This window comes from Dermacentor andersoni, chromosome 10 (genome assembly GCF_023375885.2).
Source record: "Dermacentor andersoni chromosome 10, qqDerAnde1_hic_scaffold, whole genome shotgun sequence".
Lineage (NCBI taxonomy): Eukaryota > Metazoa > Arthropoda > Arachnida > Ixodida > Ixodidae > Dermacentor > Dermacentor andersoni.
This window is the reverse complement of record NC_092823.1, coordinates 77,708,097-77,726,734: the sequence shown is the minus strand read 5'-3', so window position 1 is coordinate 77,726,734 and position 18,638 is coordinate 77,708,097. Positions and strand designations below refer to the sequence as shown.

Genomic DNA, 18,638 nt, shown 5'->3' with positions numbered 1-18,638 from the left:
CCCAGTCATACCTCCCGTCTCACATTAGTGCTTCATATTATTCGTTCAAAACTGGGGTGAGCAATATTAACAAAATTAACCTACAAAAGTTCTAAATAAAGCTGGCCTAATAACTCATGACACAGCCTGGAGGCGCGTTGGAACAGCCGCCGTTGGCGTGAAGGCATCTTCATGGGGCTCCATTTCGACGGCGCAGAGGCTTAACGGTCTCCAGAGATGCCCGGAGTGCAGTCTAAATAAATAAACAGACGAGATTTAGCGGTAAATGCGAAAGAAATGTGTTAGCATTACGCTGCACCGCTTCGAAGTCCCGGATCCATGAAATATACCGCGTTCACTACATTGCAAAGTGTTAAGGAGCTCGGTCGACACACTTCCTGCCTCTTTGAGGAGAGAAGTGCAACTCGCGGTGGTCCGGAGCAGACCACCGTCAGTTGCGCAAATTATATATATATATATGTATTGTCACGTAGTAGTGACTGGAAGAACACAGTCGCAATACTGTGAATGACGAAACTAACTTTTGTTGGCCGAACCTGTGCCCACAACAACAGGCTACACTTAAAGCGCAACGAAGGCGGCGAACACAGTCAACGATCGTCGAAAATCTGATCTGCCGGTCATGGGCGTCGGGTTTTATGCATGAGCGATCAAAGGTTTTACAATAATCCCTGGTGCCCGCGTGTCTTCTAGAAAGTTTTACACAATTCGCGTCGGAGATTACTCAAGCTGCTGTGGCAACAGGCAGCAGATAAAACCATCAATAGCATTCGAGAAACTTCCGATACATGTGGGCGCATCACGCACTGAGTGATCATATTAAAGCGAAAGCTTTACTGGCCGCAAATTTGCGATTTTGCCGTGACCGTGCTCCGAGGAGGCACATGACGTCACACCGCGTTCCTACACCCCGTTCCTACACCACGTTCCTCGTCACACCGCGTTCCTCGTTGTTGCGCTCGCCTCCGCTCGCTTCGTCAGCTGCATCGCATGTCTGATAACATGCCGGAGGATTGAAAAGGAGAGCTCGCGTGCGCCCCAACCACAGTTGAGGCGGCAGTATGGACGGCGACAATTCTGATAAGCAGGAGGAGGCAAGGAATCGACATCGGAACGAGATGAAGAGGAAACGAATCGCCCAGGAAACAGACGAACAGCGCGCCGAAAGACTGGCTAAACGCCGTAATATAGCTAGACAACCAGACGAACCTGGACTTGCAATCAAGATTAACCAAGGCTAACCATGCAATGCCTTAGCTTTCGCTACGTATATCCTGGCATATCCGAGCTAAGCCACTGCCAATTTTGTGTTAGACGGTCAAAAGCGGTCACCCGAAAAAGATAAACAAGTACACGTGTCAACGCCCCTCTCTCAAGAAGCATCGTCGCAATGCTACACACAGGACAGCGAAAAACAAAAGGACACCTATTGAACAAAAGTAACAAAACAACAAACAAGCAAAGTCCAAACACAGTCCAAAATAATTATTATACTTAGGTATACAATCATCGTTAAACCAGGTATGACGGCTATGCCTAGGTCGGTAGCTAGACATGACTGTGATTAGGCTTGGGTCGACATGCATCGTTCGATGGTGAGACACGTGTTGCGCAACAGGGAAAGCGCAAGTGCTAGACATGGAAAGAGACGCCGCGAACATGCGCAGCGTCGAAGCAGAAATGGACAGGGAGCGAACGCGGTCGCTACATTGATCTCGGCGGTGCGACGCCTGCTGCATTGCGGACCCTCTCCAGTGAGGCAACTCGCCGGGCGGTATAAGCGGTGTGGTCAGACGCTACTTGGTGACGACGGCTCAAAGCCTCCCGCTCCCGCAAAACGCTCAGAGAAGACGACCCTGGTTCGGTCTCATCCATCGCTAAGCTCGCACTGACTAGGCGAGCGCGACGCTCCGCTATCTAGACACCATAGCTCCGCTTAGCCAGGCATAGAGTTTCTTGCTATAACACCTAGAGGGAAATCTGGCGCCACCGTCTATGGGAGTTTCCTAAGGGGCGCTGTGCCGTCATGGGAATGATGGTATATGTGTATAAGAGGCTTGTGCTGGCTGGCATTGTAAGAGGCTTCGTCTAAAACGTGGATATGGCTAAGCAAATAACGCGCTCTGAAAGTAAAATCTTCATAAAATGTTTCCATTCGCGCACATTACATCTTTACTCACCTACAATGCATGACCAAGCGAATAAAAGCAAGAACAGGCGTCAAACTGTTCCGAAGCCAGCATGAATCTTGTCTGTCCTCCAACTTTACCGGCCTGCTGATACTTTTTACGTTTACTATAATTGTACGTGCAATAACAAGTTCTTATAGGTAAAAAATACATGCTTTTGTGTAATAATAAAGCTAATACAGCTTTTTACGTGCTGTTTTGGTAGAAAATTAATCATAGTGACAGACGGAACGGTACTTGCCTGGCTCTCTGAAATCGACGCCAGTCCGAAGTCACCGTATACCGGCATTCCCATGCATACCACAGCGCCGCAGCGCCAGATTTCCCTCTAGGTAGTGTAGTGAGAAACTCTATGTAGCCAGGCGAGCGACGAGTCACGTGGTCAGGCGGCGACCCAGCTGCAGAGAGCGCATGCGCCAAGCCGGCGACGGTGGCGGCGAGTCATGATATGCGTTGCCAAAGCTACGGTGTAGCTGCAGTCAAATGAAGGTCAAATTGCTGGCGACGGCGAAACTCGGCTCGACAAAGTTAGTAAAGCTTTCGCTTTAAAAAGAAAGTCAAAATTTCATCTATGCGAAGTCCCAAAGTTCGTTAGCGCTGGTAGAAAGGCTTAAGTGGCACAACATGCGCCGTGGCTGCTTAGTGGCTATGGTGTTAGGCGGCTGCCACGGTATCGAATCCCGGCCAAGGCGGCCGCATTCCAATGGGGGCGAAATGCGAAAACACTCGTGTAATTAGATTTAGGTGCACGTTAAAAAACCCCAGGTGGTCGAAATTTCCGGAGTCCTCGACTACGGCGTGCCTCATAATAGGAAAGTGGTTTTGCCACGTAAAACCCCCTAATTTAATTTTAAGTAGCACAACACGGACTATTTGAGGTGGTGAGCAGCGCCGCAGTGATAGCGAAATGCCGTCTTGCACGACCTCCTAGTCGAGTGCGCGAATGCGGCTGATGATCTTGTACGGTCCGAAATAGCGGCGTAAAAACTTCACACTAAGTCCTTGTCGGTGTACCGTGGTCCAAACCCAAACACAGTCGCAAAATTTTACTGTGTACGTGCGCCCTTCAAATGGTGATGTGGGAATTACATGCAGGAAGAGGGGTGATGTGCTCTGCGCTTTCTGCGAAGGGCTACAGTGCGTGCACAGGCGTCATTACGTTTTTAAGCAAGCGACAAAGTTTTCCGTCAATGACAGAAACGGCGGCTCCTTTGTCCACTAGTGCAAGTGCAACAATTGCGTCTACGCATATTTCGATAACGTTCGTCTTCAAAGAGCGAGGCCTTGTAATGTTCGACACGAACGCAGTTCTTGCCTCCGGAACTGCGGTGACTAGTTTTCCCGCTGTTCAGTGGAAGTGAATGGAGTCGTCAAGATGGTGAGTGGCGATCATGGGCAGAAACATTGGCGCTGTGGGGAGAAGTCGGATGTGATTCAGGAGGCGACGAGGAGAACGGAACTGGAGGGGTCTAGTAGGTGTGCCGGTTGGTGAGCTTGCGGAAGTCACGAGCGACGTCTGCAGAAGCGTGCCACATAGCCGGGGATGCCACAACAGAAACGTATTGCGCGATTGTCTGGTGTGCACCAAGGTCCAGTGGTGGCTGATAACCTGGTGAGAAACGCGGTAGGAAGTCGACGTGGTGGTACAGTGGGCATTGATGACGAAAGCGTCGGTGGCAGGGTCCGCGATACAGGCACTAGTGGCGGTGGACGCGCGTACGGTACAGCTTCAGATACTAGCTCTTGTGTCAATTGTCGCAAGCTTAGAGTCAGCGAAGGTCTAGGGCTTCAAATGGTAGTAAGTAGAGACAGCTGCCGAGTTAGCTTGGCATGATGGACTCCTTCATCTCGCAGAGCAGGAGTCGTTGTTGGAAACAGCGTATAAGCTCGATATCGAAGCATCCTGGTTCGAAGAACGCTGGGTGAGGGAGCGTTGTCTGCGCAGTTCATCATAACTCTAACAAAGGTCAACAGCTTCGTCGATGGTCTGGGGGGTTTTAAAGCGCAGCTGTTAGACGCCTGTTCCTGCGAAGAGCGTTGGCGCCGGCCTCGGCGTAACAGAGCGAACGAGCACAACAGTGGCTGATGAAATAGCGAACTCGGAGCGGCAGATGAAAAAGGACGCGAGCCGCGAACGGCCAACACCAATGTTAGCGCTCCTTCTGCGAGAAAGTGTTCATGAGGACACGCCCGGCCACTTGATGCATGCTCGTAAGTGAACTCAGCCGGACCGCTAGTTTCATATTATCGTCTGCTTGCGTACGCTCTTGCTTGTTTGGTTTGCATGGTTTTTTCTCGTTCGCGCTTCTTTCGGTTGTCATGGTTTGTGGCTGTTGTGTAACCTGATTGTATGCGCGACGCCAAATGTGTAGTAGTTTCTGGAAGTGAAGCATAAGCAGCGATTACTTTGAGCCTTCAACATGTCATGCATAAAAGCCGGTGCGCTTGACCCACAGATCGGATTTTCGACGATTGCCTACTCTGCTACATGTCTCTCTCAAATTATTTGCCTGATTATACTGTGAAATGAAAACTCGTACAGAGATGCACTTAAATTTCGCAGTAGTGTGTGTCGTAATCGTCGGAGAATTTCTGATAGCAGAATTCTAAAGACGTCGTCTTCGATGCCCTTCAAGATATGACGGTCCATATCGGATTTGGTCATTGCTGTACTTGCTCGCTTACAAAGGTCGACGACGTCTTCTGCATAGTTGGTGAAGTTCTGGCTGGCCGGTTGGGAATGGTCGCGCAAGTGCTCTTCGGCATGAAGCTTTCGCACCATGGGGCGACCAAAAACTTACGTGAAGCTCGTCTTGAAATCAGACGAGGTGCGTAAGGTCAGATTCCCGGTTGCGGAACCACACGTTCATGACGTCCGCGAGGTAGAAGACTATATTGCTGGATTTATGAATGTCGCCCCATTTGCTGTGGGTGCTTACGCGTTCGTAGGATGAGAGCCAATCTTAGGAATTGTTATCCTCCGTGCCGCTGAAAACAGCTGGATTCTGTTGACGCAGCCTGCCGAAACATGAAAGTGCGGGCAAGGCCGGCCTTAGAGGCCGGCCTGCGTCGTCAGGCACGATGGGAGGCAATTTTTGATACCGGGGTTCCAGGGTTGGGGAAAGCCTCACAATCTCCACAAACTTTGTGACGTGGTGTAATTACAAGGCCAGAAGGATAAACATACAGGCGTGTTCATCGAACGTCAGGCATAGAGCACGCGATCTGTGTCCTCGCGCGAGGCGCTGACAATGCGCCTGTCTTCTTCAGTACAGTATATTTATATTTGTTTATTGACTGATTTACTTATTTATTTATTTATCTATTTATTTCAAAGTACTTTACAGGCCGTTACGGTACTACACCCGTAATTACGGTTGCAGTAAGGGGGGCGTCGTTGAACAAATGACAACAGAAATCCGATACATGAGAACTAAAAATGTTTACAATGATAACCGTGCTTGCAAAACAGTGTTACAAATAAAAACGCTAAAGCAATACAAAGAGTTGTCAGGAAAGGAATGAAAAGTACAGTTCACGGTAACATAAAAAGCGCCGTATCACTCGCGCAATATAACGCATATAGCGTGAGCACATAAAACAACCAAAATTGAAACAACATATTAAGCAAAAAAAAAAAAGAACTGATAGAGACATGGCACATATAAGGGGGGGACACGTATTTTATGATGGCGTATGTACGGATGAATATATTTGTTATGATGAAAACTGCGAGTTCAGTAGTTGTCTGAATTTATCATTGCTCATTTGCGCGACAGTGCTGTTAGGAAGCGAATTCTATAACCGAATTGCTCGTGGTAGAGCCGAGAAGTTAAATGCGTTAGTGCTCCCACTAATGCTAGTGAGGCTTAGATCATTACAATGTCATCGTGGTATGCAAGACGCGCGGTATATATATATAAGGGAAAAAGCATGTGCTTATAAGGGAAAAACATGTGCTTATTATATAAGATAAAGCATATATATATATGCTTTATCTTATATAGTAAGCACATGTTTTTCCCTTATGCTGTCCTTGGTGTTGCTTCTCTGCTTATTATATGTCTACTAAAGATCGGGCCCTCGGTGTCGGTTTCCTTTCTTTTTCTTTATTTATATATATATATATATATATATATATATATATATATATGTATATGAGAACGAATTGCAACTGACGGCAGCTCGAAGCAGACCACCACCGTAATTTGCACTTTCACACACACACACACACACACACAAACATACATACATACATACATACATACATACACACACACATATATATATATATATATATATATATATATATATATATATATATATATATATATATATATATATATATATATATATATATATATATATATATATATATATATGCGTGTGTGTGTGTGTGTGAGTGCAAATTACGGTGGTGGTCTGCTTCGAGCTGCCGTCAATTGCAATTCGCTCCTCGAAGAGGCAAGACGTGTGGTGAGTATGCTTTGGAGCAACATTTTGCATTGTGGCGAACGCGGTATTGGTAACGGATCGGGGACCCCAAGGAGGTGCAATGTAATGGTCACGCATTTGTCTCGATTATATTGCCTAATCACCAGTGAATTTACATTTGACGAATTCTTAACCGACTGAAAACTCAAGTCAAGTAAAACCGCCTTTTATTTTTTACATATATTCCAGATATCTAGGTTGCATGCAGAAAGCTCGAAGACTCGGCTTGACGTGGCTTGTGCGCTGTAAGGTACAGTTATGACTATTCAAATTTTGCCTTTATACTAAGAGGATCAGTACCGCTACATTTACATTACTAAAGAAAAGGATTTTGGGCTTACATAGCCAGTCTAAACACCTAGTACTATCACAAGGCATGCTTTTCAAAAGCAGCGTCAAATGCATTAACAAAGTATTCACATGGGACAAATGTTTCTTTAGGATGCAATCAACGATATTTCTAGCAGTCCAACTATACATCGTTTTCAAAGGCTCATCATTGATAATTCATTTTGGAAATTATTTTTGACATGGGTGTAAAAAAAAAAAAACGTCACGTATTCCGGAAGCATGCATAATTGATGGGCATTTGAATTATCATAGCGCTTACCTTTTGTTGTCCTTTATGAAGTTACTCGAGTAATTCATTGTCTCATTATTGAGGTCATATACTTTCAAGAAAATACACGTTCTTGTTGCGCTATGATTGCTATAAAAGTTGAAGCCAAATAACCAGAATATGTTGGTCATGTTGAATGCCTGAAATACAATTGAGATATCTGTTAGTGCCCAACCCCTAGGGCAGCGCTGTTGGTATCTTTTTTTTCAATTAAAAAGAACAGACGACGTCATAATTACAAAGTGGAGCACGTGAGGCCTCATCCCTGGCCTAGGCCAGCACTTCAGATCAAGGATAAGGCGTCACATGAAAAGAACTATTACAAGCAATGTGGACGCGAACAAACCACGCTCATAACATTCTTCGAAAGGATGGACAGTTGGGCGACTTGGCACCATAACATATCCTTGATTTTCAGCGCGAAGTGACAAAGACGAAGACGAGAAGAATTCTTCGTCTCTGTTACTTCGCGCAAAAAAGCAAAGGCATGTGGACTTACACGTGCCGCTACGCTGACACATTAGTTATTTTCCCAGAAACATTGCATAAGCTTTTGCGATGTGTAAAAGAAATTTTGGGTTATTCCAAAAAGTTGCATGAAAAGCTGTCTCGCTCGGGTGCCAGTATTTTGGAAAAGCGCTGCCGTGAGAAACCGGTATGCTGTCTAAATGGACACTCATCCACGAATGTTTACGTAGCTATTTGGCACTGTGCAGACGAATTATATGCGCGCTCAAAAGTGCAAAGAGCGAGCGGCAGCTGTAGAAATTAGCAGTAACACTCCTAACAGTGTCCGCGGTCACCATTGTCTATTTCTGAATTTTTATATATTATGAATATCATAAAGCGAAATCAATGTTCCAGCACTCAATGATGTACTTGTCAACGGTAACAACACTTTTTCTCTTCTAGGGAGGCGCCAGTTGAATCGGCGGAGTGAAAGCGCATCTCGGCTCATCATTCCAAGCAACAACGCAAGGAAGCACCCGCTACAACGCAGCCAGTTGCTGCTCAGCAAGCGAATGAGGCAGCCGCTGGTGACTCATCTACTACACCCAAGCATGTCAACACGTGCGCTATGCTGGCAGAGGACAGACGAAGTAACAGGGATGCGTCACTTCCGAAGAGCCGTGCGACTAACAGATTGGAATCCAGCGGGGACAGCCAGAAGACCAGTACCGCAAGAAAAGCACGTCACCGCAAAACATCGAAACACTCAGGAAAGTGCCGACGATAACGGTCCACAAGGCCTGGTGGGGGTTCGGAGAGAGCCTGACCGTTGCCCTCTAGGGCCAACCACATAGATCATTAGGTCCAAATAGTGAATAGTTACCATGGCCCTGTCCCAGCAACTTCTCTTCGCCACTTTGAATGTACGAGATATTAGGTATTTGCAGAAACAGGCGCAGCTTTGCCGGCTTTTGTGAAGGAAGCTCCTAGACTTCATCGCCGTCTAGGAGACGAAGCTTGAGAGTGATGTCGAGACAGAAAGGGCTTTGCGACATTTTCTGTCTGAGTGTAATTTCTACGTTTCATGCCTTCTTGGTTTATGCGCGGGCTGTATCCTGTTTCTGAAAAAGAGCTTACTTTTTTCAGGATTTAGTTACCATGTGAACACTGAAGATCGAAATATATATTGTGATATTGTGGTGCAGAGTGCGCCATGCCAAATACTCAACGTCTACGCATTTAATGACGCTGCAAAACAAATTCTTTTATTTGATACTGGGTCTAGTCTAAAGGAGTGTCATCGTTGCATTGTGTTATTGGGAGATTTCCTTCGTGCATGTGATCCGAGTGATCGAAGCGGCATGAACTCTCAGCGGTATGGGACTGGTGAAGTCTTTTCTAGCGTAATAGAAAATGCAGGGCTCATTGATATAGGAGTGTGAGGACAAGGATCTCGCTCTTATACACAAATTCAAGGTTGCTCATACGCACGCCTTGATCGGATTTATGTTTCATCACTCCTCTTCTGAGGACTGTCTTGTATTACCATCCCAGTTTCGTTCTTTGATCATTGTATGGTTATTGCAAAGATTGGTGAGAAATCTGTAACTGATTACCGACCACAGTGGGCACTCTGGAAACATAATTCTGAGCTCCTAAAACATCAGGAATTTATTAATTGCGTGCACATAGCCCTAACAACTTTTCTTTCTACTGACTTGTCTTTATTTGCTGACTGGGAACTCGTTAAACAAGAGCAGTAGCTTTAAAAAATTGGATCGGGGAAAGAATTTTATAGAAAGAAATGAAGGAAAAATGCTTTTTAATAGCCTATATAGCAGTTATGAGATGGAATGCGAAATGCCAGGCACTTACATTGTTGACACAGAAAATCTTAAATTGGAGTTACAAAAGTATGATGCACTGCGTTACAAAGGTGCACGAAGTCGATCTCGAAACAGGCGTGCTCTGCAATCTGAGCAGCCAACACGTCAAGCTTTACTTGACGAGCGACGTCAAGCTATTTGCAAAGTAATTGCAAAGGTAGTCATGAAAGGTAGTCTTGAAACAAAGGTAGTCTTGAAAGGTAGCCTTGAAACAAGGGTAGTCTTGAAAGGTAGCCTTGAAACAAATAAGAATGAAATAATTTCGGAGTTCGAAACCTACTACACTGTGTTGTTCAGTGCCCCTCCCGATGATGATGATGCAAAAGACTTAGAGTTTTGTGTGTCTTGTAAAACCTTTCCAGGATGATGACTGTGCATTCGTCAGTGCTGGACTTACGATCCAAGAAAGTGAGCTAGCCATTGATCAACTGGCTTTGTCGAAAACACCTGGCCCTGATAGACATTCAAGTGAATCTTACAAAGCTTTCAAATCAATTATCTCTCGCATATTATTAGACATCTTGTTACAAGTTTAGAGGTGGACGCCCTTCCGCAATCTTTTCGCCAAACGCACACAGTTTTAATTCCCAAAAGTTCAGGTAACGAGAAACTGCGTTCTATTGAAAGCTATCGACCAATCACATTGTCAACGTGAATTATAAAATTTGTACAAAAGCTTTATTTATTAGATTACAATTCACGATGGCAATTCTCATTGCTTTCCATCAGACGTGTGGAATTAGGGGCCGATCCATTCAAGCCAACATAAATACCACCCGCACACTTCTTCAATATTGTTACGGTTCCACTGAGCAGCTCGAAATGCTCCAGGCAGGCCTTGCTAAAGCTCTTGGTCGTGCCAGTCACTCCTATTTATTTTCTCTTATGGAGCACGCTAATGTTGGCTCCGTTGTGCCTAAAAGCCATTAGGCTTACTACTCGTTAAGTTATTAATGACCATCTCTCCGAACCCGTTTCCATTGGTTCTTTAGTAAAACAAGGATGCCCGATGTCCGCACTACTTACTATCCACCCTTTACTTGGAACCGCTATGCTTAAGCGTAATTCAATCGAGTTATACCCATGGCTTCAATATCCTGCGTAATGAAGTAAATGAAAAGCTTAGGTTTACGGTTTGGCTCATGGTGCTATACACCAGAACAGTTTGCAGGCGTTAAGTGGACTGATGTCTCGCCAAAGTACCTTGGCGTGCCGCTAGACCCATGTAAATTAAGCGCACACTATTGGAAAGAACGGGCTTCGGCCCTGCAAAGTTACGCCCAGACATTCGTTCCACACCAACTTTTTATTTTTGGGAAAGCCGAAGTCTGCAATAAGTTCTTGACAACAAAACTTTACTATGTATTGCAGGTTATTCATTGTGCCATGCTCTACATGCAACGCTTTCACCGGATCTTAGCAGCCTTCGTATGGTCTTCAACTTTTGAGCCCATGAGGCGAGACAATATTTTTAAGTCCTGTTAGTGAAGGGGGGCTCGGCTTAGTACATCTTTATGTGAGGAAAATAATGTCTCGTTTCTTCTTTTCTCGCGATACATTGCATCCAATAATTCGGTCATTCCTGCAAGTCGCATTTGTTAATGCGTTACCTGATTTAGTTGTTTCTTCCAGTTTTTCTTTGCGTTCATGCATGGGGTGGTTCATGCAAGAAGTTTACTTGGCGGTTCGTTTCCTGACAGTTCGGTTATCCATTGAATACTTGTGCTCTGTGCCGCGTAAAAACGTTATACAAAGATTTACTATCCATTTACTGGCCAGGCCACGATGTGCTAAAGTGAGTTCGTAAGATTTATATGTCCCCTAGCTCCAAAACATTCTCTTGTAAACTTCATAGTGAAACCATACCGGTAAGAACATGGCTAAATAAAAAGGGTATCTTTGTCTCTTCTGTTAAATGTTGCCTTTGTGACCTGCCACAGACAACTGAACACTACTTTATTAGCTGCACCCACAGCGTGCTATGTTGTGATGTCCTTCAACGGACTTAACAAAAAAAAAAGGCTTAAAACGAGATTAACGCTGATACTGTGCGATACCTGCTGCCGAACTCTAATTATCGTGCAGCATTTGATATGTTTTTTTTCTTCATGAGAATGCACACTTCGTGAAAAATGCCAATGATGGACCGAAACGCCGAAACTGTTATACCTGCAAGGTATATTTCATCCAAATGACACTACACCAAAACATGCTTATGATGCACTCGATATACAACCGGACTGGTGCCTCATTTTGGTGAGGTGCCTATTCTTACCACCCTTCTACTGTGAAACCAACGTTTCCACCCAGAGTATGAACGCTGCCTTTTCTGTGTGTGACTTTCATTGTGCCCTCCATTCTCTGACTATGCACAACTGGTGAATGTCGTCTGGGATGCTACTGTAATAAATACCATGAAAGAAAAAAAAAGCTCGGCCTGATGGAGTGTGAAGATACTGGGTTCAGGATCGTTAGGTCGTAAGTTTGATTCCCCAGCGGAAAGGTTTTTCTTAATTTTTATTTTTTTATTTTTTTGCACTAACAAATTTACACATCCCTAAAGAGGTTTCTGTCAATATTTATTTTAATATTGATCAAGAACTACAGGACGTCACGCTACAGACAACACATGTGAGACAACAGAATGTCCCAAAATACGACAGGCTGAAATTTCCTGCTGTGCTTTTCAACTGGGCTCGCTCGCTGCTCGCGAGACGTCCGCCAGCGCGTAGCACGACACACTCAGGAAGCGCATGCATCCATTTGCAGTGTCGCATAGAAACACATCTGTTCATAGGGTAAGGTCTGCATAACGGCTTGGAGTAGGATTGTTCCCATGATGGCCCGGGTAGAGAAGAGAAGTTACACTATTACCAAGCTAAAAAAAATATGCAGATTCACTTTTATCGCTTTTGGCCTCCAGGGATGTCCAGCTATTGCGCTCTGGTGATAGTACTTGTCGAGGAACTTAGAAAGCTTCCGTGGATCCACGCCGTGAAACACTGAGCCACCTGTTTATTCGTCCGTGTCAGAGGTCTAGCGCAAGAGTTTCTACTGGAGACTTCAAAGAAAATGGTGCACGAGAAACGCATCACGGTGTTTGTACAGCCGTTCTTGTATTCCATGGTGCAGTCGTAGCTCTGCTGTGTCAGAGCCAATCGTGTGAGTCTGTCAGGTGAATTTTCGAGGCCTTTAAACCAAGGTAAACTCTGTTGAGCAGTTTGTATCACAAAAGACGAGTGGCATATAAATGCGCGTCAAACGTTTTCAGTGCAAACACTATAGTCTTCCCTCATTCGCGGTTGCAGGATAATTGAACCAGTGAGAGAAAGAACAGGTTACGGAAAGAACCAGTAAAGAGTATAGCTTGCAAATGTCACTGGCCGCAGAACAACTGCGTATTCCTCTAAGAATACTGGTCCGAGGTATCACAGGTCAGTATTCACTGCGGTCAGAGATCAGAACAAAAGGACTGTAAAGAGGTGGCAGGTGAAGCAAGGCGTTACCGCCATTTGCCTTTTCGAGCGCATCCAAAGTTCCTTGCTTATCAATGTCCAATCGGCATTTTTTACTTTTCTGCCGCAGATGACTCAACGGCTGGGATATGTCCACACCGTGTGGAATTAACAGTCGGTAAAAAGCAGCCACAACTGGAAACCACTTCAAATATTTTTGGTGTTTTGAGGCGAGGAATAAGTGATCATACGCAACTTTTCTGTATTCGGCTTCCGCGTGCTGTGGTCCCCAAGTAATTTCAGGAGGTTGATTTCCTTAGCGGCAAGATGAATTTTTTTCTGTGTGAACCGAAATGCCTGGGTCACACACGCGCTGCAAAACGGTGTTTAATCCGCCAAGTTGCTCTTCAAGCGTACGGTTAAACAAAGGTATATCATATAGATATAGCTGAGAACATACAGAAACTTTGCATCCCACAGCACTAATCAATCGTTTGCTGATAATAGCTCCGGCTATTCCAGACCAAAAGGCAGGTGAAGAAACTCGGAATCTACGGCAAGAAACGAATGCAGTTTTTGGCTCGTCACATTAGTGGGTAGCGCCGCACGTTGACAAGTGTTGAAAAAAAAGAACTGGCATTACACAGGGGTTACGTTATGCTGGAAACTGCGGGTAGCGGATGACAATGTTTCACGGTGACGTCGTTGAGTTCACGGTAGCGAACTCAAAGGCGTAGCCTGCTGTCCTTCTTTGGCGCTCAAGAAACCGGAAGAGCCCATAGACGTTAAAACGGTCGCACTATTCAGGTGTCGATCATCTCATCCAGTGGTCCAGCAGGGCTCGATTGTTCGCGCTGAGCGGCGGCGGGTTACATCACCAAGGACGCGCAACGCTGGTATAGATGCGGTGTAGTGGAATGTCCGTCTTTGCAGGCGAAGCCGTCAATATCTAGGATAATGGTTTCAGAACACCCTCTAGTTCTGCTGACAAGAAGTTCCTTGAAAGTTGTTTAGGTCCTTCCTCACGGCGTCGGGAAGGGTGGCGTGCAAGACTGCCACAGTGCGGGGTGTGGCGGCTGTAGGTATCTTGTGCTGCGCGAAATGAGCACTTTCGGACACGACAGCAAGGCGGAGACGCCTTGCAAGGAAGTCAATAATCTTACGTCCTCAAAAGAAGACAGAAAAGACATCTCGGTCAGGCAGAATGAGAAGACAAGCTGGGTAGCCATACAAAACGTTGCCTCTTTGTTCTGTCACTATAGCACACACAGCCGTCATCTTCGGTTACATGACTTGAAAGAATTTAGAGGCCGTTAGACGCCTAGCGTAGTACCTTACCGCAGCACGGCCTTTTTGCGCTTGCACTCATTATAAACAAGCCAGCGATAGCGATGTGCAGGAACCAGTGTGAAAAAAAGCGGGATCACTAAATCCTTTTGCGGGTAATTATCGGTTCTACCGTCAGAAGGGGTCTTGAGTGCTTTCCTGTTCGATATCAGGTGCGCTTATTTGGAAGTAGCGCTACCGTCATCCATAACCTGCCTCGCATCTCTCGAGTGATGCGCGGAGGTCAATTGGCTCGCGGCTACTGCTGCGATTCCTAACTCCAGCATTTTCACAGACAGTTCCGTTGTCATCGAGCGATGTGGGTTCATGTTTATCTGTGCGCGCGCTACACCATTCTGGTTAATTTAGTTAAAACACGTTGACGGGCTACTTGGTTTGAATGCATAATAGAATGTGTAAGAGCGATTGAACAAGGACGTAGAAAGAAGCGGACACACAAATACAGCCCTGTGTCCGCGTGTTTGTTTCTATGTCCTCTTCAGTCACGTTTACGCATTTTATCATTCTTAATTTAGTAAGTAAGAGAATGTTTCCAAGTTTATACGGCCGATGAGACTACTATCCTTACTTCGTACAGCTATCTACTAATTTGCTATCGCAATCGTTACTTCGCTTTTCCGGCGGAACTGCGGATTTCTTATTTGATACTTCGCTCATTTGTTTACTGCAATGTTAGGTTGGTCAAGCATGTTTATAAGTTATTTTTCTTGTTTTTCGTTATCTAAGGCTTTGTGCTTAGATATAAGTAGGTAACGAATAATTGTATTTTTTTGCACAAGTGGGGTCACTTTGTATTACGCCTTGTTAGTACAAGCTGATGGTTGGTACTAGGAGGAACTCACGTGTGCATTGTTCTGATTGAGAGTGCTCTTACGTGTTCGAAGAAACGCGGTTTGAGACAGTACGCGATGCGAGCTGACCAGCTTTTATCTGTAGGATGTGTGTGCTAAGGTCGCGGCTAGACTACATACAGCAAGCAGGAGAAGGATGATCTTGCTAAGCGGGTTGCAAAGCTAGAAAAAGAGCTCAAGAGCGAATAGAAGCAAAGAAAGGAAGTCGAAGAAAAGCTAGCCAAGATATAAATTAAGCTGAGGGCCACCATCTCGCGAAGAAATGGTGAATGCTTCGACGCGAGCACTGCGAACGGCGCTACCTCTCGTATGAGAACAGCTACGCAAGCCGAAACCACCATGCCGGAAAGGAGTGGCGGAAATGTCCGTGGTGATAAGGAAGAGGCCACCACGGACGTGGGAGAAAGCAACAAAGCAAAGGGCAAGGATAAGACAGGAGGGAATGGCATCGCGGCCTCTAGTGCAGCTTTTGTCGACAAGGAGGAGGAGAAGCGTCCAGTTGTTTGTTGGGGATAGCAACATGCGCAAAGGAGACCTGGCGATAACAGAGAAGGGGGGGGGGGGGGTGCAGGCGAACGAGTCCAGGTTAGCGCAGTTCCGGGAAAACCGATGAGGATTGTGGTAGCGAAAGCCAAGGAATGCATGTGGGACAAAATGGAGGAGGTGCACCTAGCGGTGATAATGGGCGGAGTGATTGACGTACTGCAAGGAAAAGGGGCAGTGATCGTGCAGCAAACAGCCAAAGGGTCATCGACCTGCGAAATGTTTCAAAGGAAGTAGATATCGCTGTGTGCATGATGCGAGAGTTTGAAAAACAGTGTTAAGCCTTTAAAAGGGCGGTGCTTGCATTAAACAGAAAAATTTGAATGCTAGCTAAAGCAATGAACTTTACGGTCATAGGCATCAACCGAGAAGTGCACTGAGTAAGCCGCGAAGGCTCTTTTCTGCGTGAAGGCGTAAATTTTAGCGAAAGTGCAGAAAAACCGGTTGGACGTTCATTTGCGATGGGGTCTGTAGCTTTTTTAGATGGGAAGGCTACTGAAGAATATTAAATAGAATACATAATGTGTGAGGTACAGAGCTTAACCTAAGTTGGTTCATCCTAGAGAAGCAAGGAGAGCGCGATAAGCAGGATCGCATCGAGACGCACAACCACTGTGGTACAAAAAATCGTCAAGTGTCGTACGCTAGGGTCATCGTAGCCCCTCACTAGCAACATGCGCTGCGCTCTGAAAGCGGGACACTTCGATATCAGGTACTGGTGTCTCGCAGGAAGCGCAAGCCGTACACGATGGAGTGGCCACACGTCGAAGTCTGTATAAACGTTCACACAGCCAATCCTTAGCTCGAGTAGTTGAGCTTAAGCGCGGTGAGGCAAGCCACGACCGCGAGCGCGGGGCACCTCACTTGATGAAATTTTGTTCACAGAATCAGTAATGCTACACACAACTTGTCAATTAATCTAACTGCGTTATTATCTGCTAAGAGCAGCGCGGAAATTCGTAAGGATGGCAATCTTCGGTGCGGGTTGAATTCATCTTGCACGTGTTTCATTGTAAGATTAATTGTTGCTAGCTCCACACTTGTTGACGAAAATTGATTGGGTATATGAAATATGCGTCGTACTTGAGTCGAAGGGTAGAAAGAAGCTGCAGATGCGCCTTGGCCGTCGCTGTGTCGATAACCATCTGTGAAGGATTGCATATAATCTGAAGATCCTTCCTACATGCGTGACTGAGCTAATTGTAATATTGGTGAAACAGGCCTTGATACCGCTTGTTCATCTCTGGGCGTCATCAGAGCCCTTAGGGTCTGGCCGACGCACAGAATTCCGCATAAGTCACCTAGCGCGAATGTCGAACAATAGTTCAGCTGTCCTTACTTCCATCTTCCTACTGCGCAATTTTGATGTCTAGATGCATTGAAAGGCGAAGTTTCTTTAAACAATTTATTGGCATTCCAATATTTATAAATTTTTCTTCAGTTCTGCGGACTATTGACTATTCCCTTTAAATTATGAACGTACCTGCGTATTTTATTGGTCTGTCGTACCATACAGACTGATTTTTCAACACTGCTTTCGAAAATTAAAGATAATTTACCTGTCGGATGTCCGTGCAATTGACGAGCGAACCAAGGAGTGTATCTTCAGGTCGGTCACTTTGCGTATGAACGATAACCACATTGGTCAGGTGGAAAACAAAGAGCAAATAAAGCGTAGTTCGAGCAACGTCGCGCATTCTGCCCGCCCTGTAGTTATTTCGATTAGGCTTTGAAGGTAGTTATTCACGATACGTGCTGTGAGCGAGGACTGTTCCCGGTGGTAATGCAGCCCGCGCTAATATACCTCCAGGCTCAGGCCTTATTAACCTTTTTGCATTTTCTGATCTCTCTCTAAAGGCCATTTATCTCCGTCGCAGTGAGAGTGGCAGACAGCTCGTATTCTTCTTCTTCATGGATGGGAACCTTGTCCTTTCGCTTTCAGTGGTCCAAAAGAGCACATGCAAATGCACGCCAGCATGTTTATTCTTTCTGAACGATCAACTTTCGTGCCTTTGTTCCACATCAAATCCGTTAGAAGCGCTCGAAAACGTCTTATGCTAGTTTTCACGGTTTTCTACCAAAGTAGACCACTGCTGAAGCGTATATTTTGAGCACGTGTGGGGGAATGCTATGGTAAATATGAAAGCTTGTGTATTGAACAGAGGTTACATTAAAATTGCTAACACCTGGTTGTCGGCCCGTTTAGAGGCGTTATACGAAACGCTTATAACTTTTCTCCAGTTTCGTTAAGTGACCCAAAACAACGGAGATGTCATAATGTTATGAAATAAGGGACAAATTGTGGGTAACATCGACGAAAAGGTAAAGGTGTGGATGTTTATTATGTCTTTTGAAAATATTTATTGAACGTGTGCGTTACTCATCGTTTGATGCAGCACACAAAACATGCAGCTGATTTTAGCCGGCTTTGTCGGTAAAATAGGCGAGTGTTTGTTTCGCTGAAGCAGGAAGTGTATCCTGATTGACGAGCAATGAATTTTTTTATAAATTCTTTCTGGACAAGTTGTTGCATACTTTATTTGATAAATATAACAGCTCTACGACATGCTACCACAAAGGAACAAGGACGAGATAAAAGCGCTGTGTCTTGTCCTTGTTTCTTTGTGGGTGCATGTGTTAGCGCTGTTATATTTGTCAAATCGAGCGATGAATGTTTGATCTGTGTAGGTTAACTGCAGCTGCCACAGAAAGTTATTTACTCAAGCGTTTCAGAGTGCCATAGTGCCGTTATTTGCAATGGTTCCCCGAATTCTAAAATAGTGTACAAATCATCAAGTTCAAAT

At 45.3% G+C, this 18,638-nt stretch overlaps 1 long non-coding RNA gene across 3 annotated transcripts in view; it reads right to left on the bottom strand.

Annotated features, from left to right (window-relative positions):
- Window positions 1–17,629, bottom strand: part of LOC129380691 (uncharacterized) — a 45,642-nt gene extending 28,013 nt beyond the window's left edge. For 2 of the 3 annotated variants that reach the window (XR_011890568.1, XR_011890567.1), the window contains exons 1-2: window positions 17,394–17,629; window positions 7,294–7,442 (exon numbers count right to left, since the gene is read on the bottom strand). This is a non-coding gene — a long non-coding RNA (uncharacterized lncRNA). Of the gene's footprint in view, window positions 1–7,293; window positions 7,443–11,248; window positions 11,355–17,393 lie in introns of those variants that run through there. The other variant, XR_011890569.1, reaches the window with a different exon arrangement.
- Between the last annotated feature and the right edge of the window lie 1,009 nt (window positions 17,630–18,638).